The 27367-nt window shown below is 47.7% G+C and overlaps 1 protein-coding gene across 28 annotated transcripts in view; it reads right to left on the reverse strand.

The window, feature by feature from the left end:
* The window catches only part of ZNF488 (zinc finger protein 488), a 176330-nt gene that overhangs the window by 53288 nt on the left and 95675 nt on the right, over positions 1–27367 (reverse strand). The gene's annotated exons all lie outside the window — the stretch shown is intronic.

The following is a 27367-nucleotide window of genomic DNA, read 5'->3' on the forward strand; positions in this document are numbered from 1 at the left end:
TTCTTTATGGACACTGTGAGGATGGAGGCAGTGTGGACAATGGAAGGAGGGACCTGGCTTGGAAGCCTGGCCACCTCTCCTGTCATCTTAGGCCAGAAAGTGATCAGTCCCCAGCACATCAAAAGCATCTTGGATCAGTACACCTGCAGAGGCTGGGATTGGGTCTCTGGGTATGCCCTCACTGCTACGCTCCACCCCCCCCCCCCCCCCCCACACACACACACACACACTTTCCTTGCCCTCACTTCCCTCGAGAGACAAGGACTTGAATCTCATGAGTCTGTTGCTAGGAAGTGGAGGCAGCCCCAGGGTCCTCAGTCTGTGCCAGGTGCACTGAGCTCTCCCAGGACTGTGTGGTCACCTGGGATTGAGAGAAGATGCCAACTGCCAAGCCTGGGCCCTGGAATCCTGGCCCAGGGCCACATTACATGTGTGATCTTGACCTAATGAGTGTTCTGTCCTCAGCCTCTGTTATCTGTACGGTAAAAGGGGGTCAATATGGTAGGTGCACTAACTAAGCTCTATCACGTATGTAACCTACTGTTTGGAAATACTCAGGTACCAGGTGTCCCTCCAGGATGGGTGAGTGGCGTGAGGAATCACACAGATGGGGCAGCAGATGTGCCCTCAGTGCTGAGGTGGGTCAGATCTCCCCCACAGAGTGCCCGGGGACAGTTGAACTTTCTCTTGCTCCTCAACTCTCCCCTGACACACTAATTTGATATGATTATATTATGTCCAATGACTCCTTATTCCAGGGCTATCTGGTAAACCCAGAGCAAGTCCTCTCCCCCATCACACATCTGGGCCATCTCTCCTTCTTCCACAGGTGCATAGGACGGGCAGGGCTCTGCCATTGCCACACTCCCACTCCCCAGAGTGTGTAGATGGCCTCAGGGAGTTAGATTTCCCTTGGTCTATAATCTCTCAGGAGTGATTAGGACTGGGTAACACATTTACATGGAGACCTAATGTTTATTGAGCACCTACTATGTCTGCTAATGTGCTAAGTGTTTTACATGCACTATCCCAGTTAATTCTCCAAAGAAACCTACTATTATTGCTTTGTACAGAGCTGATGCAACAAGAGCTGGAAAGTAGACACAGGTGGTCTAATTGCATAGTCTGGGCCTTCAGCCTTGATGATGACAGTTCTTTAGAAAGGTTGGGAGGAAACCTATCCTCTAAGAAATATATTCAGATGCCTCCTCTAGGTTCGGAGGCTGTACTGTTTTCTCACCCTTGGTTTCACCAGTGTTTCTCTGTGAGGTGGACCAGCACGAGGGTCTCATGTGGGAGAGCCCATCCCACAGTCCTGGGCTCCTCTGCTGACCGCCACACTGCACATGGTCGGAGGCTGACCAGAAGTGGCGGATAAGGGCTGTTTATTGCCAAGAGCAATGATGCATCGATAAGGATTGATTTGGTAGTCTCTAACTGTATTTTCCTCTGATTAAAACATCTGGGAAAATATTTTAGTAAATATAGAAAAGCATAATGAAGAATAATTTTTGAACCGATATTTCTGTATGTCATCTTGTCTATCTGTAATGCCTAATGATTTCATGTATTAGGAAATCTTTAAAATACAGCAATGGAAATGTTTGGTTTAATCAGTTAATATTGGTTTGCAAGCTTCTCTGCAGTCAACCATGCCTCTCTTGGCCCTCGGTATGTGAGGTGCCTGCCATCACCTCACTCTCCCTGATCTGTGAACACGATGGAGATTACACCACATTTCCTTGTGATATTTTCCCACACTAATCCCAACCATCCTACCCCTCAGACACAAATCCTTCCCCCTAAACATACTTGGTGATTAGTTTCAATGTCTAATGAAGGGGAACATGGTTCAGAAGTTCCTAGCTAATGTGAGAGTTGAGTTATGGCCAGAAGCTGGTCACCTGGAAGGGAACCATCCGTGGGGAGCAAGTCTGACCTGTGGTGTGAGGAGAGTTAGGGCTCAGGAGAGAGAAGGTTCCACAGCTACGAGTCGTGGCCTGTCTGAGCCTCCCGAGTGCCACCTCCCAGCTCCCACAACGTTGCAGAACAAGCACAAACGCAGGAGCCCTGTCCCCTCAGGCCCCCTGGGGCCATAGATGGCGCCTCACCCGCCCAGGCGCTCTGCCCACTAACCTGCACGTCGCCCTCGACGCCTCTTCCCTCTCAGCCCACATCCAGTCCAGCTGCGGCTCCTGCTGCCTCCGTGTCCCTACCTGGACCTGGGCCGCCCCCGACAGGCTCACTGTACTTAGAGTAAAGCCCAGACCCCTGCCCGGGCCCACGAGGCCCCGCCCCCACCTCACTCACCTCTTTCCCTCAACGGGCTCAGCCAGTTATGCTTCAGCCTCGGCACAGACGCCCACAGCCCGGACCCTCTTCCATGCACCTTGCCCTGCCTTTCCCCTCATCTGGTTTCAGCTCCAGGAGCACCGCCTCAGACAGACCTTGTCTTTAGTGGGAATTTTCAGTAACATACAAAAGTAGCAAAAATCCTATAGGGCCCTTGAAGCCGCCTTCCCCTCCTTCCAGCAATCGTCAACCCTGGCCAATCTGGTTTTGCTGATACTCTCTCCATTGATTACTGTGAAGCAAATCCCGGACATCCATCATGTCCTCTGTAAATGTTTCCCTTTCTCCTAAAGAGAAACTGAGTCTCTCAAAGCCAGGACAGGTCACCTGCTCCTAAGCGGCTGTCTCTTCCCCTCCCTGCTCTGTCCCTTCCCCTCCTTATTGATGTCACTGCACTTCTCACTCAGGCATTTGTTTTGCTCATTGTTTGTTGCTTTATTGTCTGTCTTCCTCTCCAGCCCCGCAAGTGTCAGGTCCTTGAGAGCAGGGCCTCTGCCTGCCTTCTTCCACTAAACACCAGAGCCCTGCATAGTGCCTGGTGCACTGTAGGTTTCAGAAGAAGGCAGAGCAGAGAAGCTGCTTCTGCCAAAGTGGTAGCTCTGCTTCCGAGGGCAGGGAGAAGGGGAGGGGCGGATGGATGGACAAGTCCACTGACATTCTTCTCATGTGATTGTCTTTTAGCTAAACCACCTGACTCAGTGACTGGAGAAAAAATAATTTGCCCAGGACATGTTTTTCTCAAGGCTGGACAGTAAGTGTTTAGGTTCGGGGGCCATTTGGGCAGGTTTCCCTACCATAAGGAGTCCAGAAAGTGGGATGCTCCCTTTACTGGGGCAGCACATGTCTGTCTTCAGGAGGACTCAGGGCCTCCTCTGCACCTGCCCTGGTTGACAATCCCCTGAGGTGATCAAGGATCCACTGTGGCCCAGGCTCTGCTGAGGAGGGCAGGATGTGGGAGATGATGTGCCCCAAGGATGGTACCTTTGCTCCTGGCAGCTTTTCCAAGTGAAGCCAACATACTGTGTACATACAGAGGAGTTGGGATGGTGACACCATACAGCCATCCCTGGTCACTTAGCTCATGACCAGGAAGACATCTGACCCAATGCAGGGCCCCTCACTGCCTGCTCAGCCTTCATTGCAGAGGTCGATCTCATGGTGCTTGGCATGAGCTCTCTTTACCCATAATCCCTCTCTCTGGTAGCCCCGAATGCCTGATGTTTAATGTCATTACAATGAGGAGATCTGGGGCTATAGGTTGAGCCAAGTGCGAGAACTGTGTCTACCTGAGCTCTTGGTCACCATCTGCCCTTTCTGTGCTTTAGGATGGTCATCATTGATTACAGTCTGGACCAGGGCAATACCTGGAGTGAGCGAAGCTTGAAAATCACCAGCAAGGACTGTGTGAGTGAATGCCAGAGTGCAGCCTCCCTCTAGGGCTGGCCTGAAACCCTGCTTGGGAGGGTGGGACAACCAGGGATGCAAGAGAGGGAACACAACATCACCGGTGAAAGGTCAGCAAGTAGCCTGTGCAGACACGCACCTTGGGCAGCATTTCACAGCCAGCCCGGTGCCCTTAGTCCTACTCTGGTTTGTGAAATTCATTGGAATGCTGCTACAAGATTCTTGGGATACAGCCAACAGTCCAGGTCCTTCAGAAACACTGCCCTCTCTGTGAACCAAGTATCATTGAAGGTGTGTGGAAGGGAACAATTAAAGCTCTAACCAGACTCTAGAAATGGTCTAAGGCTCCGGCCACCCAGGACCCACTTTGCCACCTCCCCTGGCCCCGGCCTTGTTATGGGGAGCTCAAGGCTCCATCCTGAATTCAAGCCAGGGTGAGTGGGAGAGTCTGGGACACTGTGTACTAGGAGACAGAGTCCAGGACCTCTGGGACCCCCGGGCCCTCCAAGTCGGGGTCCCAGGCACAGGCATCTGGAGAGGGAGCAGCTGCGGCCGAGCGCAGTCAGGGTGTGGTTGCACTGTGTTGGTGGAGCAGCGGGCGGGGCTCTGAACCCACCCCTGACCTTCACAGCCACGGCCTCCCACGCCTGTTTGGGGAACACCGGCTGTCACTTTGCAGATGTCATGAGCCTCCCTTCGGCCGCTCCTCCTTTCTGCTGCTCCTCAGCTGCCCCTCTCTGCTAACTGGCTCTGACCTCAGCAGGGGGCCTCTCCCCTCTGTTGCTGGGAAGCTGGCAGGGCCCTGGCAGGTGCGGGCCTCAGCTCAGGGAGAGGAAGCTGGGAACAAAGTGCTGCTCCCGGGGGCCCGCTTGTCCCAGCTCCACAACATCCGGGCCCCTGAGCCTGGAGCAGCCCAGCATGGGGGACAGAGCGTGTTAGCCTGGAGTGAGGTTTCCCTGGGAGGAGGGACGCCTGTGCCTAATGCCACCACCCTTGTGTCCAGTCCCAGCTCGTGAGGGTTCCCCAATGTGTGTCTGTCTCTGCTGGTCCCTGCACATCCCCCCATGGAACCCAGATTGAACCTCCACATTTCCCAGCAGGAGTCCCCCCACCTGTCGGCCGCCCGACCACAGGCACATTGAGAAGAGAACTCGGGAGCTGCCTGTGGTTCCTGGCCCAGCACAGGGTCACCCTCAGCCTGACTGGTCCTCTCCCCTCACTCCCCCTGTTTCCTGGGCACAGGCTCTGTCTGCTCCCTTCCCTCCCTGCTTCTCTCGGGCAGAGCCTTGATGTAGGGAAGGGCTGGCCAGCACAGGTCAATGGACACAGCACATGTGTCCTTGGTTATGAACAACCAGAGACCAGAGCCCATTCTTTAAGCCCCCTCGTGGACCTGGCCTGTGCGCAAACTTTCTATAGCCTCTCTCTAATGTTCTCAAGTGCCTATTCACTTCCTCACTCCAGATGTGGAGACAGAGGTTCAGAAACAGGGGAGAGCTTTGCCAGCGGTGGGGCCCGTGGCCCAGGGCTCCACGGTGGCTCTCCGGGAGCTGGCCGAGATCTCCTCGCCCCACTGTGGCCCCTCTAGATGAGGCGACGTGAGGAGAAGGGGAATCATGAGGTCTGGTGTGGGAAGCAGATTTGGGTTCACAGGAAGAGGTCACCCAGGCCAACCCAGGACTTCGTCCTGTGTGCTCTGTACAGTATGAGCCGACGCAGCCCACAACTGTCCCAACAACCACCACAGCCACCACAGCGCCCACCACTGTCCGGACGAGGAGGCCGACATCCACCACAGCAACCACGACGACCACAAAGCCAACCACTGTCAGGACCACCACCACCACCACCACCACCACCACCACCACTACGACCACGACCACCACCACCACCACCACCACGACCAGGAGGACCACAGTGCCCACCACTGTCCGGACGAGGAGGCCGACATCCACCATAGCAACCACAACGACCACAGTGCCCACCACTGTCAGGACCACCACCACAACCACCACCACCACCACGACCACCACCACCACCACCACAACGACCACGACGACCACCACCACCACGACCACAACCACCATGACCAGGAGGACCACAGTGCCCACCACAGTCCGGACGAGGAGGCCGACATCGACCACAGCAAGCGTGACGGCCACAAAGCCAACCACGATGACGACCACCACCACCACCACCACCACGACCACCACCACCACCACCACCACCATGACCACCACCACGACCAGGAGGACCACAGTGCCCACCACTGTCACCACAGCAACTACCATGACCACTCTTGTCACCACGACGACCACAGAGACTACAGATGTCCCAGAGGAGGAGACCACAGTGCCCACCACTGTCCGGACAAGGAGGCCGACAGCCACCACAGCAACCACAACGACCACGGTGCCCACCACCTTCACAAAGACGACAACACTTGTCACGACAACCACAGTGCCCACAGTTGTCACCCAGAGCCCGGTTCCCAGCAATGCTCTCCTGTACCCTACACTCATCCCGTCCCTGGTCGTGATCCCGTTGCTGCTTGTCTGCATCTGCTGCTGCAAGAGGGTGAGTGCCCCCTGCCCACCCAGCCTGTTCCCGCCCTCACCACCCCCGAGGGACCAGCCACGTGATCCTGCCTGTGGGCAGGTTCCCATCAGCTCAGGGTCCTCACACCAGCAAACAAGGCACAGACTCTGTCCTCCCATCCCGAGCATAGACACAGCCTGGGCTTCTCGGGGGCCACCTGCTTCATGCTTCCACCTTCACAGGGAGGTGGTCCCAGGCCCTGGGGAGAAGGGACACCAGACCCCCTGGACCAGGGCTGCCCCACAGCAGTCAGGCTTCTGAAGGACTCAGGTGGACCAAGGCCCCAGGAGTCTCAGCTGTTGGGGGAAGAAGAGGGGTCTGCAGGGGCACTGATGGGCCAACGGGAGAAGGATGCTGGCCAGGAGGATGCTAACCCTGGGGGCAGCTGCACCTTGGAAAACAGCTTGGGTCCCTGTCTATCACTGCTGCCTCCCGGCATTTCTTCATCAGTCATCCCTGAGTCTCCAGGATATACAGGGCCCCAAACTGGGCACAGAGGGGCAGAAATGAAGCAGCTGCCACCCTTGCCCACAGGAGCCCACCGGCTGGTGTCTGGTCTGGTATTGGTTCCTGCGGGGCATTGAGGGTAAATGTCACCTTCAGAGGCTGAGGCAGTGCAAAGGACAGAGACTGGCCCCAGGGAGGGAGGCAAGGCAGAGGCACTGGCTGACTGCGTTTGCAAGGACATAGGCCAGAGCTGGGTGAAGAAGAGGAAAAAGCAGAGCTGAGAAAGGACAAGCAAAGCAGCATAGATGCCAGCAGATCAGATTTCTGCAAAGGGCCCGAAGTGAGGAGAGAAAGTGCTGGGAAGAGGGAAGTGGACTGCAATCCCTGAGGGCTGGGAGGCAGGGAGGGCTGCAGGGGGATGGGAGGGAAGGGAAGGGGAGGAGGGGTGTGGGGAGTGTTCTCTTGTCTTCATATGATGTGGGGGCTGCTGCTGAAAACTCCCAGGTGGGGCCTCTACCAGGGACCAGGGGCCTTCGGCGGCCTGTCTCCCCCTTGACCCTGCACAGAAGTACCAACTCTCATTGAAAACCCAGGGGCCTGAGGCCCAGCAAGGTGGAGCCTGTTGGCCACAGACCCCCAGGCCGTGGGCACCTAGGTGGACACCCCAAGGCCCATGTTTGGGTCCCCTGCTGCTGCAGGGCAGGGTCCCCTCCTGTCTGCACGGCTGAGCCGGAGCCCGCCACGCCCCCTCCACCTGTCTTTCTGTCTCTTTAACACCCTAGATGGTCAAGGAGCCACCACCAGCCCAGAAACCAGAAAAGGTAGGTGGTATGTTAAGTCCTGATGGTGTCAGCACGCCTGATGCACACACTGACCTGCACAGAGAGGCCCCCTGCGTGAGTGGGGCTGTGTCCTCCCCCGTCCCTCCAGCTCCCACCTATCCGGGCAGCAGAGCTCACAGAAAGAAGAGGTGACAGAGGGCAGGTTGAGACCCCAGAGAGGACATGAGACTCAAAAAATGTCACCAAGACAATACCGTTCCCCAACTCCCAGCACTGCCCGATATAAGGCCCTGATCCCTGAATCAGCACCGCGGGGCAGCCTATTTCCGGAACAGCTATGATCCCTCTGGAAATCAAGGGCTTTTGGACAATTCCCAAAGGCCTGTTTGTAGGCTGCTCCTTCCCAGGACTGAGGTGCGCTTTTGGAACAGGATGCTCAGGTTTCAGGGACCTGGTGCCCCTCCCCAGGCTCTGAGGTATGCTGGGCTCCATTTCCTTGGTCTACATCCCTGTCTCATGTCAGGGGGAGGGTCTTGGCAGGGTTGCCCTTTAGGGACTGGGGGGCTGAGGGAGGAGGAGGGAGTCTTCCCTGGCATTGAGCTGTGAGGGGGACACAGCCCAGGTGAGCATAGGGACCACAGGTCAGGTGAGGAGCCCGTGGCTGACCCCAGGTAGGGGCCCAAACCAAGGCCAATAAGACGTAGTTAAACCAGCGGCAGTGTGTCCCAAGGCAGGGGCACCTGGGCCTGAGTTCTGGTGGGAAACAGGGTCGCTGCCCAGGCTGACGTCTACACTGGCTGCAGTGTGGCCTGGAGAGGCTGGATCTGCCCGAGTCGGGTGAATACAGCCCTGTCGCCTGCTAATGCCGCTCCCCTGACAGCCTCCATCACACGGCACAGACTCACGCCCAGCTTCTCCGACAAGGGTGGCGTGCGGGAACCGAGGGTCAGGACAGAGTTGGTTGATATTTGGAGAAAGGCCATCTTTGGAAAGCAGAAGGAGCTGGTGTGTGTTTCCCACGCAGGCCGCTCTCTGACTGTGCCGGGTGCTGCTCATTTGTCCTTGATTCTCCCACAAACATTTGCTGAGTGGCCAGTACCTGACAGGTGCCCGGGCAACAGATGTCATGTGTCTGCGCCCAGGAGCTGCCAGACAAGAAAGCCTGCGATTGTGTTCTCTTTCTAGAAGTCATGCCCCGTACAGCCCAGGGTGATTATCTCCTGCTGTGGTTGCCAAGAAGACAGGATAAAGCAGATGGAGGTGACAAGGGCCCTTAGGAAGGGAGGGATGACCCCCTCAAGGCTGGGGCTTTGGAGGAGGAGGGGCCAGTTCAATCCACACAGGCCTGGGCCTGAAAGACCTGGCTTGCATGCAGATGAGCTTTATGAGCTCTGGTCTCCCACCACGTGGTGACACAGAAAATCCAGAGGCTTTCCCGACCCTAGTGGCCCGGGGGAGGACAAAGCGTTGAAGGCTCAGGTGCCCACGGCCTCCGGGCAGTCCCAGCACCAGGCTCTCCCCCTGGGAACGGGCCCGGGATTCCGGATGTTGGCGGCTGGCTCACAGCCAGCCAGTGCCTGCTCCTCACAGAGGCTGTCAGCAGCTCGGGGAGTGCCCTGGGTTTCGCTGGCCAGTGATTGGAGGTATGAAAACTGCAATGGCAAACAGCCACACACAGGCCAGGTGGGGACAACACAAAAAGGAAAGAACTTCTCAGCCAAGATCTCGCCAGCATTAAAGGACCCGGAGGTGCCCGTGGCGCCTGTCTGCTCAGTGAGCGGGGAGAGAGCTCACTGCATGGTCCGTGTGGCCCCTTGAGATGGGGTGACCAGGGCCACACGAAGGAGGGGGCCTGAGGACACTTCCTGCCCCGGGTGACTGAGATCGCAGCTGGCAGGGCGCTGAGAGATGAAAGGGACAAAGAGGGCCCCAGGTGGCAGGAGTGAGGAAGAAGGAGCCCACCATCTCTGCCCAGCTTTGCCCTCCTCCCCCTGGTCCTGCCTCTGTCCCTGTGGGTTCCAGTGATCCTCCCCCAAGCTTCAAATCTCAGCTGGAGGGCCAGCCCCGTGTCTCCCCTGACAGTCAGTGTGGGGGCACAGAGAAGCCCGAGCTCACCTCCCAGAGAGCTTGTTCCTGCTCACAGGCCCCGCCCCACATCGCACCCCCACTAGGTCCACTCTCTGGTCTCTTCCTTGTTTTCCTCACCTCTCTCTTCCCCCAGTATCAGGACCTCCCCTGTGGGTAGGGCCTGGGTCTTCCCTGCCTTCTCCTTCTGAGCCCCCCAAACGCAGGCCCTCTTCCCGCTTCTTCAAGCTCCTCCCCGGTCCTCGTGCCCACCTCACGTTTCTGCTTGAGGATCTCTCCTTGGCTACTGCATATCTCCTCCAACCTTTGACACTTTTTTCAAAAGTGGCTACAACTCCTCCTCCTCCACCAAAAGTACTGATTTGTTCCAGAATCCAAAACAGTCTCTGACCCACAGTGACCACCTCCCAACAAACACAGAAGGTTTTTAATCGGCCTGCCCCCCGTGGGAGCTACAGGGCTGTCACAGCCAGTGTGGGGGGACAGAGCCCTGGGGAGCCGTGGGAGATGGACGGGACACGACCCCTCTGGAGGCAGTGTCTGTGCCTGTAGCTTCCTCACACCCACATCTGCTTTTCAGGGAAAACTGGATACGTTTTATGACTTTGTTCAGCGCTGCAGCCAGATGCCAATGATACAGTATCCAGCCAGGAACATGGTAAGCGGGGCACAGGGTTGCTCCCCATTGGCTGGGGTCTTGGTTTTGCCCTTGACAGTTGCCCCTTGAGACTGTGGGTCAGAGAGCCCTGTCTGGGCATCACCCGAGAGGAAGGCCCGAGACATGGAGACCTGGAGCTCCCGAGCCTCCAGACGATTCTCAACGTGGCCCCCGTGCGTTTCCCCTGCGTCCTCATCTCAAGGATGTCAGGACCTTTTTTCTCCAGAGCAAAGCCCTGAAATGCCAATCTTAAGTGAAAAAGGCTGGAGAGGCTTACTGGCCTCCAATCCATCATCCCCCACCACTGCTCACCTGAACCTATGGGACTGCTGGCTGCATCCCATCCATGAGACCCTCCTGGGCTGGTCACTCAGGTGCCAGGAGTGGTGGAGGACATGGTGACACCCCCTCCCCAATGTTGCCTGGACAACACTGACTATTTTCACCAGGCAGTAAAGATGCTCTCGTTGTGTCAGTGCCTGTGACAGTGGGGAGAAGCCTCATTGTTCCAGTTGTCATCCTTGGAAGTTAATCGTACAGATGGATGATTTTACTGAGTCCTTCCTGTGGGCCAGTTGCTCAACTAAGACGTTTACATGTTTTCCCTGCTTTAGCCCTCCCAGTAACTGTACAGGTAGATAATACTATTATCCCAGCTTTACCGAGGGATGACTGACCCACAGAGAGGCTGAGGGACTTGTCCCAGGTCACAAAGGCTGGGAGGGGCAGAGCTGGGCTTGAATTCCGAGGCTGGCTCCACACGTCTCACTGCTCGGCCCCCCTTTCGGTTCAGCGCTCATGATCTCATGATGGTTACCCCCAAACCACCAGAGCCTGCCCTACTCAGGCCTCCAGGTCCAAGGAGGGCAGTGCACCGGGGAAGCGCCTGCCTGGCATCACATTCCTTGGTGTCCCCATGCTCACACCTTTTGTACAGACCGGGCCAGAGTCCTGGAGGGTGTTCCAGCCCCAGGGTCTTTAGTGAGGGCTGCACTGACCGCATTCACTGAATCAGACAATAGTGCCTGTTGGTGGCTAAACAGGTGGGCAATGAGACGCTCTGGACAGGCCTGAAAGCCTCTAGACACTGCTGATGACACAGCCAGGCATGCTCACACCCAGCAGGGACATTGTCTGGTGAGGGAGGTGCCAGGGCTCTTACTGCAACTGGGCTTCCGGCTGCGAGTCTGAATTGAGCTCTGAGGCCCAGCTTTCCTTGCACAGAAGCCCAGGTCTCCACCTGTCTCTAGAGCTCTCTAGAGACCTGAAGTCAGGAATGTGTGAATGAGGGCTTGTTTAGCCAGATTAGAGTCTGTGACAGGGTGACAGTTAAGCTTAGAAATAATTTTTATGAGTTGGTGAAATGAAAATCCAGAGAAGTCCTTCCAAACAGAGGAAACACCCAGGGCATATGCCCTGGGGCTATTGGGCTTGGTGAATTGAAAGGCTGGAAATCAACTACTGTCTGACTTAATACAATGGTCAAGATGTTCACAGGACACCCAGTGTCACCCCGTGGGGTGTGGGGAACACACACACTAGCCTACAGGTCAGAGTGTCGCAAGGGCACCAAATCGAGTTGTTTCCCTGCATGTGGTCCGCACACACAGAGTCCTCTGAGGATGAATGAATGGGTGCATCTAGTCACACGTGCTCCTGCGCAGGTGCTTTGGGTCGTTTCTCTGACAGGAGGAGGCATTTTGGATCTGAGAATATAAAGCACAGAAATCTGCTTTGGGGGCACTGTGCAGGGATGGGGAAAGGTCCCTTTGGCATTTTCAGGAGTGATGATAGGAAAGTACAGGATTCTACATGTTACTAAGTCGGCGAAGTCAGCCTAGTTTCTTAAACGCCTCAAGCCTTACTTTTTATCTCGAAAACAGGGATAATAGAATAAAACATCCCTGAACTAATAATGCAGTTATGAAGAATGCTAGGTGAATTTTTGGTGAGGCTAAGGGAGTGTCCAGGTGAGTCTGAATAACCCAAAGCCCAGAGGTCCTGGAATCCCATTGACAGATCCAGTCCAGGGCTGGAAGTGATTACCACTCCAGCATCAGTATACACATGGCTGACTCTGGCTCCCTGGTCTAGCTGGGATGGACCTCAGGAGAACAGCAGCATGTCTGAGAATCTCGCATGCTCGCTGACACCCATCTCCCCTAAGAGCTTGGCTGGGAGGATAATGGAGACAAGGACGACTCTCTGCCTGTTCTGGAGAAGAGCTTGCCTGCTGGGTCCCCACCTTGTCCTACTCTCCCTCCTCACAGTGAGAAAGGGAACAACCTTAGCTCCCACCCCAGAAAAGTCACCAGTCACCAGGCATTATATTACAACCTGGAGTGTCTCAGGGCTTTCCCCCGAGAAATAAAAAAGATATGGTGTGGGAATGCACCTAACATGAAAAAGGATGTGGAGCTCTTGGGAATGAACCAAGAGAATCTTAAAGGAGAAGGAAAGAGGTATGGGTTGGACCATGCCTAGAAGGAGATGGTAACCAGGAGAAGGGCCCCAGCATGGCAGTTGGTGGAAGCCGTGGGGAGAGGCGGGTGGTCAGCAGCTGGCAAGTCCCCAGGACCCTCACGCTCCATAGCTGGCACCTCCTGCTCACACAAGGATTAGCACAGATGGTCCCCTCTCAGCATCGTCACAGACCCTACCACTGGGCGGGAAGAAGTCGAACAGGACAAGGAGCCACCCCTTCCTGGCTCTTGGCATTCCTCCCCGCCCCTCGCCAGGAAAGAGTGCCTAATCAGTTATGATCCTGAAGCTGGTGCCATTACAGGGAGCATGCACCAGGTAAGGATGGGCTGAAGGGCCTCAGCCTTCCAGCATACTTCACCGGAAGTGCTCCCTTCTTTCACTGTACGTCCTCTGCATGAGGCCTACCAAGGCCCAGTATGTTCTAAAGACAACATGTTCTCAGACCTGTGCCTTAAAATATGTGCAGAGCACAAAAGAGAAGACAATTAATGAGGAGCATTTATTCTGGGGGAATTTGGTTCGCATCACAGTCCAGTCTTTTGTTGGACCGGGGCATGTGACCCAGTGGTCACTGTGGCAGGCCTCTGCTTCGCCTCCCTGCAGGCCGTCCAGGTCAGAAATCAGAGGCTCCACCCCACCCACTCCTCAGTTGTCACAACTCCCCAGGGACAGACAAGTAATGAAAGAATCTCAGAGATCCGACTTCTTGCTAGAAAAGAAACATGACTGCAGGGTTCATAAGAAAGACTGGGTAGGAACAGTCAGTTTTGTTAGAAATGAAGTTAAGGGGATTCATGGAGAAGGTAGGGCTTGGGGTGCATCTTAAAAGGTGATTAGGATCACGCTAGGCAAACAAGGTAAAGAAGGACAGTCCAAAGAGGGATAATAGCCCATGTAGTACCTTAGAAATGGGAACCTTAGTTGTTCCAAGAAACATTTTCATCTGACTGACTAAGTCTCCTAAGCAGCCCATACATGCTGTCAGCTGGTCAGTGGGCTCAGGCCACCCTCCCTCTCACATCCAGGGCCCTCAGCTGGGGATGTGTGGGAGATCACAGCAAAGCTGGGGCAGTTGGTGCTGCAGAAAGATATGCGGGTCCAAAGGATCTGAACCAGTTTTCTCCCCAAACCAAGGGGTCTGTATGTCTTGCTGCCTTCACAGCCCATCACCCATCTGAGGGCCCCATCACCTGCCCTTGTCCTGTGGGCCCATAGCCCAGCCTGAGGGCTGTGCTGAGGACTCGTCATTCGGCACAGACTCACCAAGAGAGCCTGGGCAATGCTGGGGCTACCGTGGCAATCAGCCCTTATCCGCGCTAACTAGGCTACCAGTGCAGAGGGGAGCAGACAAAGGAACACCAGAGCAAAGGAAGACCAGAGTCAGAACAACAGGGCTCCCTGGGGAAGGGAGGCCAGATGTCCAATGCCTGAGCAGAGTCTAGAGATAGGAGCGCAGGCTGTAGGCCAGCACCTAGGGAGAGGAAGGGCATTAGAAAGTCCACTCTGGGGATCCTGATGGGTGCTGAGCCTGATCTCCTTGAGCCAAGGAAACCACAGCCTTCTGCTTCCAATTCCAGAGGCTTCTCAGTGACCTTCTCTCTCTACTCTTCTTCACACAGGGGAGGTACATCAACTTCGCCTTAATGAATCCCCACTGCGCACAAATGCTCTGTGGCCCAAAGATCTGCCTTCAATCCAGCCAGGAGTGCTTCCCCCTCAATAGCTGCTGCTCTCATTGTCAACGTCCCCCACCCATATGCTCTCAGCCGCCCTCCAGGATTTTGCCGCTGATCCCTTCCCCTACCCCGGAGTGTAATAGATGTACTTTGTCTCTCCCACCCCCATAGCTCAACATCTAAAGCACCAAAAACACAAAATTGTTAAGAGCCCCTTTAGTACTGAATTGGACACGTATATTGTGTTTTGGTTTACAGTCAAAAAGAGTTGAGATTTGTTGCTGATCGGCAAGATAGTTTGTTACCTGGTGAGCTCCGCTTCACTGTATGAGAGGCAGCTACACTGCTCCTGCCAGGCCAAAGCACCCTGGTGTCCTGTGGATGTAGACATGAGTCCCACTCCCACAGTCATGTCTTCATCTGTCACCAACAGTTGAGATGCATGGGGTTTTAGCCAAAATATGCTCTTTCAAAAAGCCCAAAATATCTTTGATGTATGAATGCTGTCTGGTGTCCATTACTCACCTGCTGTTACTTAATCCCCCTGGGCAAGTTACTTAATCTCCCTGTGCTTCAATTTCCTCACTGAAAAGATGTGGATAATGGTGTCTCCTCTACAGGGTGCTATGAGAGTGACAGTAACTGCTAGAATGTGCTCAGCACAGGGCCAGGTCACTTGCAGAGACTCAGGGGCTCAGTAGTTAATGTCTTCTCTCTCTGCCCCAGGGAGGGAAGGATGATGAGCTCACAGGCATCAAGCCATGTCTGGTGAGGACAAAGGTGTTAGAAAAATTCACGACTGGGCCTTTCAGCTCTGGCTACCAGGATGTGGGCTTGCCACACATGAGAATTCTCTCTAAACTGCTGACCACATGTAGGGTAACATCCAAGGCCACCACCCATGTAATCTCCAAGACACCTTCAAAAAGGGCCTCACACCTACTACCTCCTTCAGAAATGTTAGTTCCCTTCCTGTACCTTAATATTTCTCATAATATAAAGGTAATTCCTGGTTCCCAATTTCCCATCAGCTCCTCTGATGACAGAGAAAGACCTCTCAATTTTTTAGATCCCTCCCAAGGAAGCCTTTGAAGACGTGATCAGGTTTCCTTCCACACTTACATGCTAGAGGACTATCAATAGACAAGAATTCACTGTGACAATCACAGAACATACATGTGAAGATGAAGCAACACCCTGGACCACAGAGTTCAAGAAGGGAAGAAGGGACTGCTTACTCAAATGTGCACGTATCAATGCACCAAATCAGGGACCATGAAGAATCATGTAAACATGACATGATGAAAAGAAATGAATAAAGCTCCCTAAAGAAATAGAGATCTATGAACTCTCTTATAAAGAATTCAGAACAATCCTCTTAAAATACTGTAGTGAAATACAAGAAGTACACATGGGTAGACAAATACATGAAATTCAGGGAAAAATGCCTCAACAAAATGAGATGCTCAACAAAGAAATAGAAACCATCAAAGAGCAATTGGAACCTAGAGCTAAAGAATACAGTGACTCTACTGAAGAACAGAATAAAGAGATTCACCAACAAACCTGAGGAGGCAGAAGAAAGAATCAGTGAACTAAAAGACAGCTCATTTGAAATTACCTGTCAGAGGAGTGAAAAGAAAATGTAAAACTGTGAAGAAACACTATGGGACATTATCAACAGAAACAATAGTAAATTATGGGAGTCCCATAGAGAAGAGAAAGAGGAAAAGATGGAAAGTATATTTGAAACAAAAGAGTTTAAAACCTACAAAACATGGAATGAGCGGTGTACATCCAGATTCATGGAGCCCAAAGAATTCCAAATAGATTGAACCTGCAATAACTACAGGAATCCACATTGTAAATAAATTGTCTATGGTCAAGAACACAAGGAATTTAGAAAGCAACAAGAGGAAAACGAATCCCCACATGTGAGACTTAAGAGGGACTTCTCAATAGAAACTTTGTAGTCCATAAAAGAGAGGGATGATGTATTCAAATATAGAAGAATAACATTAACAACAACAAAAAAAACCCAAACCTGTCAACGAAGAATACTGTTCCCAGCAAACCTGTACTTCAGAAATGAAGGAGAGATTGAAAACATATCAAAACAAACAAAACTGAAAGAGTTCATCACCAGAAGACCTCCTGTACAAGACATGCTGCAGGAATTTCATCAAGCAGGAATAAATGAATAATAAATAGCACCGTGAAAATATAAGAAGTTTGTAAAACTCACTGGTAAGGGCACATATTGTCAAAATCAGATCCTGTATTATTGTAATGGTGGTGCATAATTCACTTGAATACTAGTTAAAAGGTTAAAAATGTATTAAAAAACCATAACTACAATCATTTCTTTTTGGATACAAACCATAAAAATATGCACATTGTCATAATGATATCCTAGCATGTGAAAGAGGGAGAAATAAAGGAAAAATTTATGTATGGTATCAATGTTGTTATCAGCTTAAAACAGAATGTTATAAATATGAGATATTTCAGGTACGCTTCATGATAACCACAAAGAAAGACTCTCTGGTAGATATACAAAAGATGATGAAAGAGGAGTCTATGCATACCCCCTACAAAAAGTCATCAAACAACAAAAGACAGCAAGATAGAAGCTAGAATAAATGGATTTATAAAACCCTTGGAAACATTAACAAAATGGCAATAGTAAGTACTTACATGTCAATAATTACCTTAAAAAATAATTAAATTCAATAAAAACACATAAAATACTTGAATGGACCTCCCCCCTCCACTCTGAAAAAAAAAAGGAGAGGTCCAGCAATATGCTGCCCACAAGAGAATTACTTTAGCCTTAAAGACACACAAAGACTAACAGTGATGGAACTGAAAAAGACACTCAAGCAAATGGTAACCAAAAGGCAGCATCGATATCTATATATCAGACAACATCGACTTTAAGCCAAAAATGCTCCAGGGACAAAGAAGGTCTTCTATGGTGATAAAAAGTCAATCCATCAAGAAAACATTGCAATTGCTCACATATATGCACCCAACATCAGAGCACCTAAGTATATAAAGCAATTATTAACAGAACAAAAGTAGAAATAAACAATATAATAGTAGGCGAGGACTTTAATACCCACTCTAAACAATGGAAAGATCCTCCAGGTGAAGAATTGATAAGGAAGCAGCGAATTTGAAAAAACCATAGACCAAAAGAAACCTAAATGACAAAAAATACATCACAAATTATAGCAACTGGTACAGTAGATACTGGCTTTAAAACAGACACATAGGACAAAAGAACAGAATAGATGCCCAGTAATAATTCCTTATAGGGATGGAAAGATGGCAGCGAAGCAGAAGATTGTGGAGTGCATCTGTTTCCACAGATGCATCAGGAATACATCAAAAGATGCAATAATTCCCACAGAAAACTGGCTGAACACTAGCAGAAGACCTTGGACACCAGAAAGGACTGCAAAGATCCTGACATAACTGGGTAGCACAGAGGGAAGATTTTTTAAAAAGGAGAAGGAGAAGAAAGGAAAGGGATGGGTCGCACTTGGGACTGTCCAAAGAGGGTGAAGTGGTGGATCTGCGGCAGACGGGAAAGAGTAAGAAACACAGAGGGTCCATACCACGGCTCTGTGGGTCCCGGACTGAGACGTGGGTTCACAGCTGTACAAGGGGTCTAGGAAGTGGAACATGGGAACTAGAGAACTGGTTCAGGGTGAGAAACATCATTGGCTGTGGGGAGATGGACTGAGGTGACAGGAGGGAAGAATCTGCAGCTGAGAATGCCTACAGTGGAAAGCTGCGGGGCCACGGTGATGGCTCGCTACTGCTGACTCACATGCAGCGGGGAGGAGCCACTGTTGTAGCCTCTCTCTAGGCACCTGGGACCAACAAAGGGAGGCTCCCTCTGGCCCTAGCTATCGCAGTCGACAAGGGATAGGAAAAGCCCCCTGGCAGGGCTGGCCTGGTGTGCTTGCAGCTGTGAGCCAGAAGAAGTCCACGAAGAAGAACATCTCTGGAGACATTCCTATTACACTTGAGCCCACCAGATTCTCTCTGCAACTGGCGCTGCTGCCACCACCAGGGCTCCTGTGACCCAGGCAGGGCGCTACTGCTGGCTTACACACAGAGGAAGGACCACTATTGTACCCTCTCTCTTCCCACACACCAGCACATACAGATGAACAATAAAGGAAGTTCTGCTGGTCATAGAGTAACACAAAGAACCCCCGAGGGCTGCCCTCAAGCACGTTTGCGCCAGCCACCAGTAAAGAGCCACACTAAGGCTAGATTTCCTAAACCCATAGCTGCCAGCATCCCTGAGCATTTGGCACCATCCCTGGGGCCCCCATGATTCAAGAAGGGTGCTACTGTTGCATCACACACAGGGAGAGGAGCCACTATCAAAGCCTCTCTCCCCACACACCTGCAACTGCAGATGAACAATAAAGGAAACCCTCACTGAGGCAGACCCAAAGAGCTCCAAGGCACCCTCAGGACCAGACTCTGGCAGTTAGACAAAACCAAAGCTGAACACCAGGCACAGGGGGACTAAGGAAGAGGTTTTAAAATCTTTCCATTAGATATACATGCTGCAGACTAAATGATTGGCTAGGTAGACCCTATGTTTTTGGATTATCTGAGTAGACAGTGAATGTTCCCACAAATGAAAAAGGTCTAGCTCTGGCAGCTGTGGACTGTAGGAGCCAGCACACATAGGAATCAGGCCAGTGGACACCATAGGACCCACAGCAGGTCCAGAATCCAACCAAGAGGCAGAAGAGGGTCTCTTGGGGAGGTGAAGGTGGCCTGAGGCTCAAGGCGTGTACAAGGATACTTACAGCTAAGATCCCAAGGAATCAGAATTATTATTATTAATTCTATTGCTCTGATCCATTCTGTGGTCAGTTCTAGCTTTTTTTTTTTTTTTTTTTTTTTGATCTGAGTCCTAAGGGATCTTCACATTTTATAACATATTTTTATTCTATTTTTTACTTTTATTTTTATTTTTAGCCTTTTCATGTATTTCTATTTATCTCCCCTAATTTCTTTTCTTCTTTATCTTTAATACATTTTGGTTTTATTTTATTTTTCTTTCTCTTTTTATACTTCCAGTCATACTTTGCTCTTCTGTTGCTCTGTGTTCTATCCCTTTTTCTTTTATTTTATCTTATTATACTTTTAATCAATGTTATTGACCTGCTCAGTTTCCTTGCTTTATTCTTCAAATGACACACTGCTTTGGTTTTTGTTATTAGGTTTTGTCTTTATCCTAGCTCTAATTAAAATCATTTGAAGTCATTTTGGGGATCTTCAATGTATCTGGTTGTTCTCTTCCTCTTTGTTATATTTGCTCCCTTTTTCTGTTTGGTCCTTGTTTTCACAGTTTTCCTGGGGGCTTTTTCTTTGTTTGTTTGTTTTTGTTTTTGTTTTGAACTTTTGTTGATTTTCTCTTTAATACTTTTGTTGATTTTCTCTTTAATTGTCTGATTGCATTCTGGGTTCTTCTATCAGGTTGTTCTAGTGCTTTATGTTCTATTGGGTTCTGTTTTTGTGCCTCTTGTGTGTGTACATGTATCCTTGACTCAGTATTTGTTTGTTTGACTTAATCTTTTACCATTAGTCTGGGGCTTGGATAGTCTTTTTAAATTCCCTTTACTGCCAGGATGAGCAACCTCTGGAGTATGGATTCCTCAAGCAGAAGTCAAGCTGGAGTCTCTGAGGAAGGAGCACCAAGTCCAGGACTCTAGACCACTAGAGAATCCTCAGCCACGGGGAAGATTAACCATAGAGAATTCTCACAGAGCCCTCTATAGACTCTAAGACCCAGCTTCGCCTGATTGCCTGCAACTGCCAGTGCTGGATACCTCACATCAAACTACAAACAAGACAGGAAGAAACCCACCCATCAGCACACAGACTACCTAAAGACATATTAAGCTCACAGATACCCAAAAATGCACCACCTGACATGGCCCTGCTCAACAGAGAGAAAAGACTCAGATCCACACACTAGAAAGCACGCACCAGACCCCCCCCCCCCCCCCAGTCAGGAAGCCTACTCATGACAGGGGACTCCATCACAGGGGACAGAGAACAGAAACAAGAGGAATTACTACCAGGCAGCATAGGGAAAGAAGAGAGCAAATGCTAAAAATTAGACAAAATGAGAAAACAAAGAAACAACTTGCAGGCAAAGGAGTAAGATAAAAACCCACAAGACTAAATAAATGTAGAGGAAATAGGAAAATTGCCTGAAAAAGAATTCAGAGTAATGATAGTAAAGATGATCCAAAATCTCAAAAACAAAATAGAGAAAATACAAGAAACACTTAATAAGGACCTAGAAGAACTAAAGAGCAAATAATAATGAACAACACAATAACTGTAATAGAAAATACTCTAGATGGTATAAACAGCAGAATAACTGAGGCAGAAGAATGAGTAAGTGAGTTGGAAGATAGAATGGAGGAAATAACTGCCACAGAACAAGAAAAAGACAAAAGAATAAAAAGAATGGAAGACAGTCTCAGAGATCTCAGTGACAACATTAAGCACACCAACATTCAAATCATAGGCATCCCAGAAGAAGAAAAAAAGAAAAGGTCTGAGAAAATATTTCAAGAGGTTATAGTGGAAAATTTCTGCAACATGGAAAAGGAAATCAAGTGCAAGAAGCACAGAGGGTCCCATACAGAATAAACCCAAGGAGAAACACACCAAGGCACATATTAATCAAACTAACAAAAATTAAACACAAAGAAAAAACATTAAAAGCAGCAAGATAAAAGCAACAAATAACATATAAGGGAAAACCCAAAGGATAACAACTGATCTTTCTGCAGAAACTCTGCAGAACAGAAGGATATACTTAAAGCCTTGAAAGAGAAAAACCTACAGCCAAGAATACTCTACCCAGCAAGAATCTCATTCAGATGCAACAGATAAATCAAAAGTTTTACAGACAAGCAAAAGTTAAGAGAATTCAGCACCACCAAACCAGCCTTACAACAATTGCTAGAAGAACTTCTCTAGTCAGGAAACACAAGAGAATGAAAAGAACTACAAAAACAAACCCAAAGCAATAAAGGAAATGGTAATAAGAACGTACACATCAATAATTATCTTAAATGTAAAGGGATTAAATGCTCCAAGCAAAAGACACAGACTGGCTGAATGGATACAAAAAACAAGACCCTTCTATATGCTGCCTACAAGAAACCCACTTCAGACCAAGGGACACATACATACTGAAAGTAAGGGGATAGAAAAAGATATTCCATGCAAATGGAAGTCAAAAGAAAGCTGAAGTAGCAATACTCATATCAGACAAATTAAACTTTAAAGTAAAGACTATTACAAGAGACAAGGAAGGACACTGCAAAATGATCAAGGGATCAATCCAAGAAGAACATATAACAATTGTAAATATCTATGCCCTCAACATAGGAGCACCTCAATACATAAGGCAAATGCTAACAGCCATAAAAGGAGAAATTGACAGTAACACAATAATAGTAGGAGACTTTCACATCCCACTTACACCAATGGACAGATCATCCAAGCAGAAAATAAGTAAGGAAACACAAGCTTTAAATGACACATTAGACCATCTCGACTTAATTGATTTCTATAGGACATTCCACCCAAAAACTACAGAATACACTTTCTTCTCAAGTGCACACAGAACATTTTCCAGGATAGATTACACCTTGGGTCACAAATCAAGCCTCAGTAAATTCAAGAAAATTGAAATTGTATCAAGCATCTTCTCCAATCACAATGCCATGAGACTACATATCAATTACAGGAAAAAAGTATAAAAAATACACATCAAGGCTAAACAATACATTATTAAACAATCGGGAAATCACTGAAGAAATCAAAGAAGAAATCAAAAAATACCTATAAACAAATGACAATGAAAACACAATGACCCAAACCCTATGGGATGCAATAAAAGCAGTTCTAAGAGGGAAGTTTATAGTTTATATATCCTACCTCAAGAAACAAGAAAAATATCGAATAAACAACCTAACCTTACACCTAAAACAATTAGAGAAAGTAGAACAAAAAAACCCCAAAGTGAGCAGAAGGAAAGAAATCATAAAATCAGATCAGAAATAAATGAAAAAGAAATGAAGGAAACAATAGCAAAGATCAATGAAACTAAAAGCTGGTTCTTTGAGAAGATATACAAAATTGATAAACCATTAGCCACAATCATTAGGAAAAAAAGAGAGAGGATACAAATCAACAGAATTAGAAATGAAAAAGGAGAAGTAACAACCGACACTGCAGAAATACAGAAGATCATGAGAGACTACTACAAGCAACTATATGCCAAAACATTGAATAACCTAGAAGAAATGGACAAATTCTTAGAAAAAATACAATCTTCCAAGATGGAATCAGGAAGAAATAGAAAATACAAACAGACCAATCACAAGTACTGAAACTGAGAATGTGTTTAAAAATCTCCCAACAAACAAAAGCCCAGGGCCAGATGGCTTCACAGGCGAATTCTATCAAGCATTTAGAGACTAGCTAACACCTATCCTTCTCAAACTCTTCCAAAATATAACAGAAGGAGAAACACTCCCAAACTCATTCTACAAGGACACCATCACCCTGATACCAAAACCAGGCAAAGATGTCACACACACAAAAAAACTTACAGGCTAATATCACTGATGAATATAGATGCAAAAATCCTCAACAAAATACTAGCTAACAGAATCCAACAGCACATTAAAAAGATCATACACCATGATCAAGTGGGTTTATCCCTGGAATGCAAGGATTCTTCAATATACACAAATCAATCAGTGTGATACATCATATCAACAAATTGAAGGATAAAAACCATATGATCATCTCAATAGATGCAGAAAAAGCTGCATTGATGATAAAATTCAACAGCATTGATGATAAAAACTCTCCAGATAATGGGCTAGAAGAAAATTACTTCAACATAATAAAAGCCATATATGACAAACCAACAGCCAACATCATTCTAAATGGTGAAAAACTGAAAGCATTCCCTCTAAGAACAGGAACAAGACAAGGGTGCCCACTCTCACCATTATTATTCAACATAGTTTTGGAAGTTTAAGCCACAGCCATCAGAGAAGAAAATGAAATAAAAGAAATCCAAATTGGAAAAGAAGAAGTAAAATTGTCACTCTTTGCAGATGACATGATATTATACATAGAAAACCCTAAAGATGTTACCAGAAAACTGCTAGCACTAATCGATGAATTTAGTAAAGTAGCAGGATATAAAATTAATGTGCAGAAATCTTTTGCATTCCTATACACTAACAATGAAAGAGAAGAAAGAGAAATTAAGGAAACAATCCCATTTATCATTGCAACAAAAAGAATAAAATACCTAGGAATAAACCTGCCTAAGGAGGCAAAAGATCTGTATGCAGAAAACATAAGACACTGATGAAAGAAATCAAAGATGATACAAACAGATGGAGGGACATACCATGTTCCTGGATTGGAAGAATCAACATTTTGAAAATGACTATCCTACCCAAAGCAATTTACAGATTCAATGCAATCCCTATCAAATTACCAATGGCATTTTTCACAGAACTAGATCAAGAAATTTTACTATTTGTATGGAAATGTAAAAGACCCCAGATAGCCAAAGCAATGTTGAGAATGAAAGATGGAGCTGGTCGAATCAGGCTCCCTGACTTCAAACTATACTACAAGGCCACAGTGATCAAGCCAGTATGGTACTGGCACAAACACAGAAATATAGATCAATGGAAAGGAATAGAGAGCCCAGAGATAAACCCACACACATATGGGCACCTTATCTTTGACAAAGGAGGCAAGAATATACAATGGAAAAAAGACAGCCTCTTCAATAAGTGGTGCTGGGAAAATTGGACAGCTACATGTAAAAGAATGAAATTAGAACACTTCCTAACACCATACACAAAAATAAACTCCAAATGGATTAAAGACCTAAATGTAAGGCCAGACACTATAAAACTCCTAGAGGAAAACATAGGCAGAACACTCTATGACATCCATCAAAGCAAGATCCTTTTGGACCCACCTCCTAGAATCATGGAAATAAAATCAAGAATAAACAAATGGGACCTCATGAAACCTAAAAGCTTTTGCACGGCGAGAGAAACCATAAACAAGACAAGACAACCCTCAGAATGGGAGAAAATACTTGCCAACGAAGCAACGGACAAAGGATTAATCTCCAAAATATACAAGCAGCTCATGCAGCTTAATAGCAAAAGAGCAAATAACCCAATCCACAAATGGGCGGAAGACCTAAATAGACATTTCTCCAAAGAATACATTCAGGTGGCCAACAAACACATGAAAAGATGCTCAACATCACTCATCATCAGAGAAATGCAAGTCAAAGCCACAATGAGGTATCACCTCACACCGGTCAGAATGGCCATCATCAAAACATCTAGAAACAATAAATGTTGGAGAGGGTGTGGAGAAAAGGGAACCCTTGCGCACTGTTGGTGGGAATGTAAATTGGTACAGCCACTATGGAAAACAGTATGGAGGTTCCTTAAAAAACTAAAAATGGAACTACCATATGACCCAGCAATCCCACTACTGGGCATATACCCAGAGAAAACCATAATCCCAAAAGAAACGTACCACAGTGTTCATTGCAGCACTATTTACAATAGCCAGGACATGGAAGCAACCTAAATGCCCATCAACAGATGAATGGATAAAGAAGATGTAGCACATATATACAATGGAATATTATTCAGCCATAAAAAGGAATGAAATTGAGTTATTCGTTGTGAGGTGGATGGACCTAGATTCTGTGATATAGAGTGAAGTAAGCCAGAAAGAGAAAAACAAATACCGTATGCTAACTCATATCTATGGAATCTAAAAAAATGATACTGATGAACCCAGTGACAGGGCAAGAATAAAGATGTAGAGGACGGACTTAGGACATAGCAGGGGCGGCGGGAAGGGCTGGGGGTTGGGGTGGTGTGAAGGGGAAGCCAGGACGAAGTGAGAGAATGGCATTGATGTATGTACACTACCAAAGGTAAAACAGATAGCTAGTGGGAAGCTGTTGCATAACACAGGGAGATCAACTCGATGATGAGTGATGACATAGAGGGCTGGGATAGGGAAGGTTGGAGGGAGTCATGGGATGGAGAGGATATGGGTAAATATATATAAATGCAGCTGATTCCCTTTGTTGTACAGCAAAAACTGACACAACAGTGTAAAGTAATTATATTCCAATAAGGAGCTTAAAAGTAAAATAAAATAAAATAAAATAAAATAAAATAAAATGAAATGAAATAAAATGAAATAACAAAGGAAAGAAAAATCACAAGGGAGATTATCCTGGGTGAACCTGAATTGATCAGTTGGAAGGCACTTAAACAAAGGCTTAGGTCTTCCTTGAGGAAGAGACTCAAAACGGATGCTGAGACTACAATTTCTCTCCCTTCCCTCTATATCTTCCTTCTAGATGGCCATGTGTGGACATGGCCTGTGATGCTTATGCCTGTGGTGTTCCAGCTTGCTTGTGATTTTTCTATGTTTGACTGCTGGTCTTACAGACTTTGGATTTGCTTGACCAGTCACACGATTGCAAGGCTAATTCATTGTAATATGTCAATCTGTCTCTCTCTCTCTACCTACACACACATGTGTGCACATATAATCACACAAGCATCCTCTCCTACTGGTTTTGCTTCTCTGATTGAACTCACCCTCCTTCCAGATTACAAGGACCATGATATCAGGGATGTGGTTTTATTCATCTTGGCATCTCCTGCGTACATAGTAAGTGCTCAGTGAATGTTTATGGACTCTTCTTATTAGTTATCTACAGGGAAATCTACTCAAATCTACTATGCTGTAATGAACTATATGGGAATAGAATCAAAAAGAGTAGATATATGTATATGTATAACTGATTCACTTTACTGTACACCTGAAACTAACACAACATTGTAAATCAACTATACTCCATTAAAAATTAATTTAAAAAATTAAAAAAAAATTCCTTATAGGTACAGTCAACAACTATTTGATAAGAGAGCCAAGAATACTCAACAGAGAAAAGTCTCTTTAATAATGGTGCTGGGAAAATTGGATATTCACATGCCAAAAAAAAAAAAACAGAAAGAAAGAAAGAAAGAAAGGAAGAAAGAAAGAAAGAAAGAGAAAGAAAGAAAGAAAAAAAGAAAGAGAGGGAAAAACTATACACCTAACTTACACTGCTCACAAAAATTAACTTAAATTGGATTAAAGAATTAAACATGACCTGATACCACTATACTCCTAGAATAAAACAAAGACATATAGCTTCTTCACATAGGTCTTCGAAATAATTTTGTATATGACATGAAAAGCTCAAGCAGCAAAAGCAAAAATAAACAAGTAGGACTATAAACTAAGGGCTTTTACATAGCAAAAGAAACAATGAACATAATATAAAGGGAACTGACAGAATGGGAGAAAATATTTACAAAACACCTGTGGGAAAAAGTTAATATCCAAAATATATAATGAACTCACACAACTTAGTCACATAAAAAATTAATCAGAATTTAAAGTGGGCACCAGACATGAATAGACATTATTCCAAAGAAAATATTCAATGACCAATAGGTACATAAAGAGTGTTTAACATCCTACTCATTGGGAAAATACAAATCCAGAAACCCATGTTTAAGCACCCCCTCAGCTTGTGAGAGGTTTGCTGGACCACACCCCACTGAGTGTTCTCAGTTTTCATCATTAAGAAATAAGTATCCTGAGTCCAGGAGGACCATGAGGAGTGAGCAGTTCAGGTCCTTCCTCACAGGGACATCACTTGGATTCAACTCAGCTCCTTCCTC

This window comes from Hippopotamus amphibius, chromosome 5, assembly GCF_030028045.1.
Source record: "Hippopotamus amphibius kiboko isolate mHipAmp2 chromosome 5, mHipAmp2.hap2, whole genome shotgun sequence".
NCBI classification, from domain to species: Eukaryota; Metazoa; Chordata; class Mammalia; order Artiodactyla; family Hippopotamidae; genus Hippopotamus; species Hippopotamus amphibius.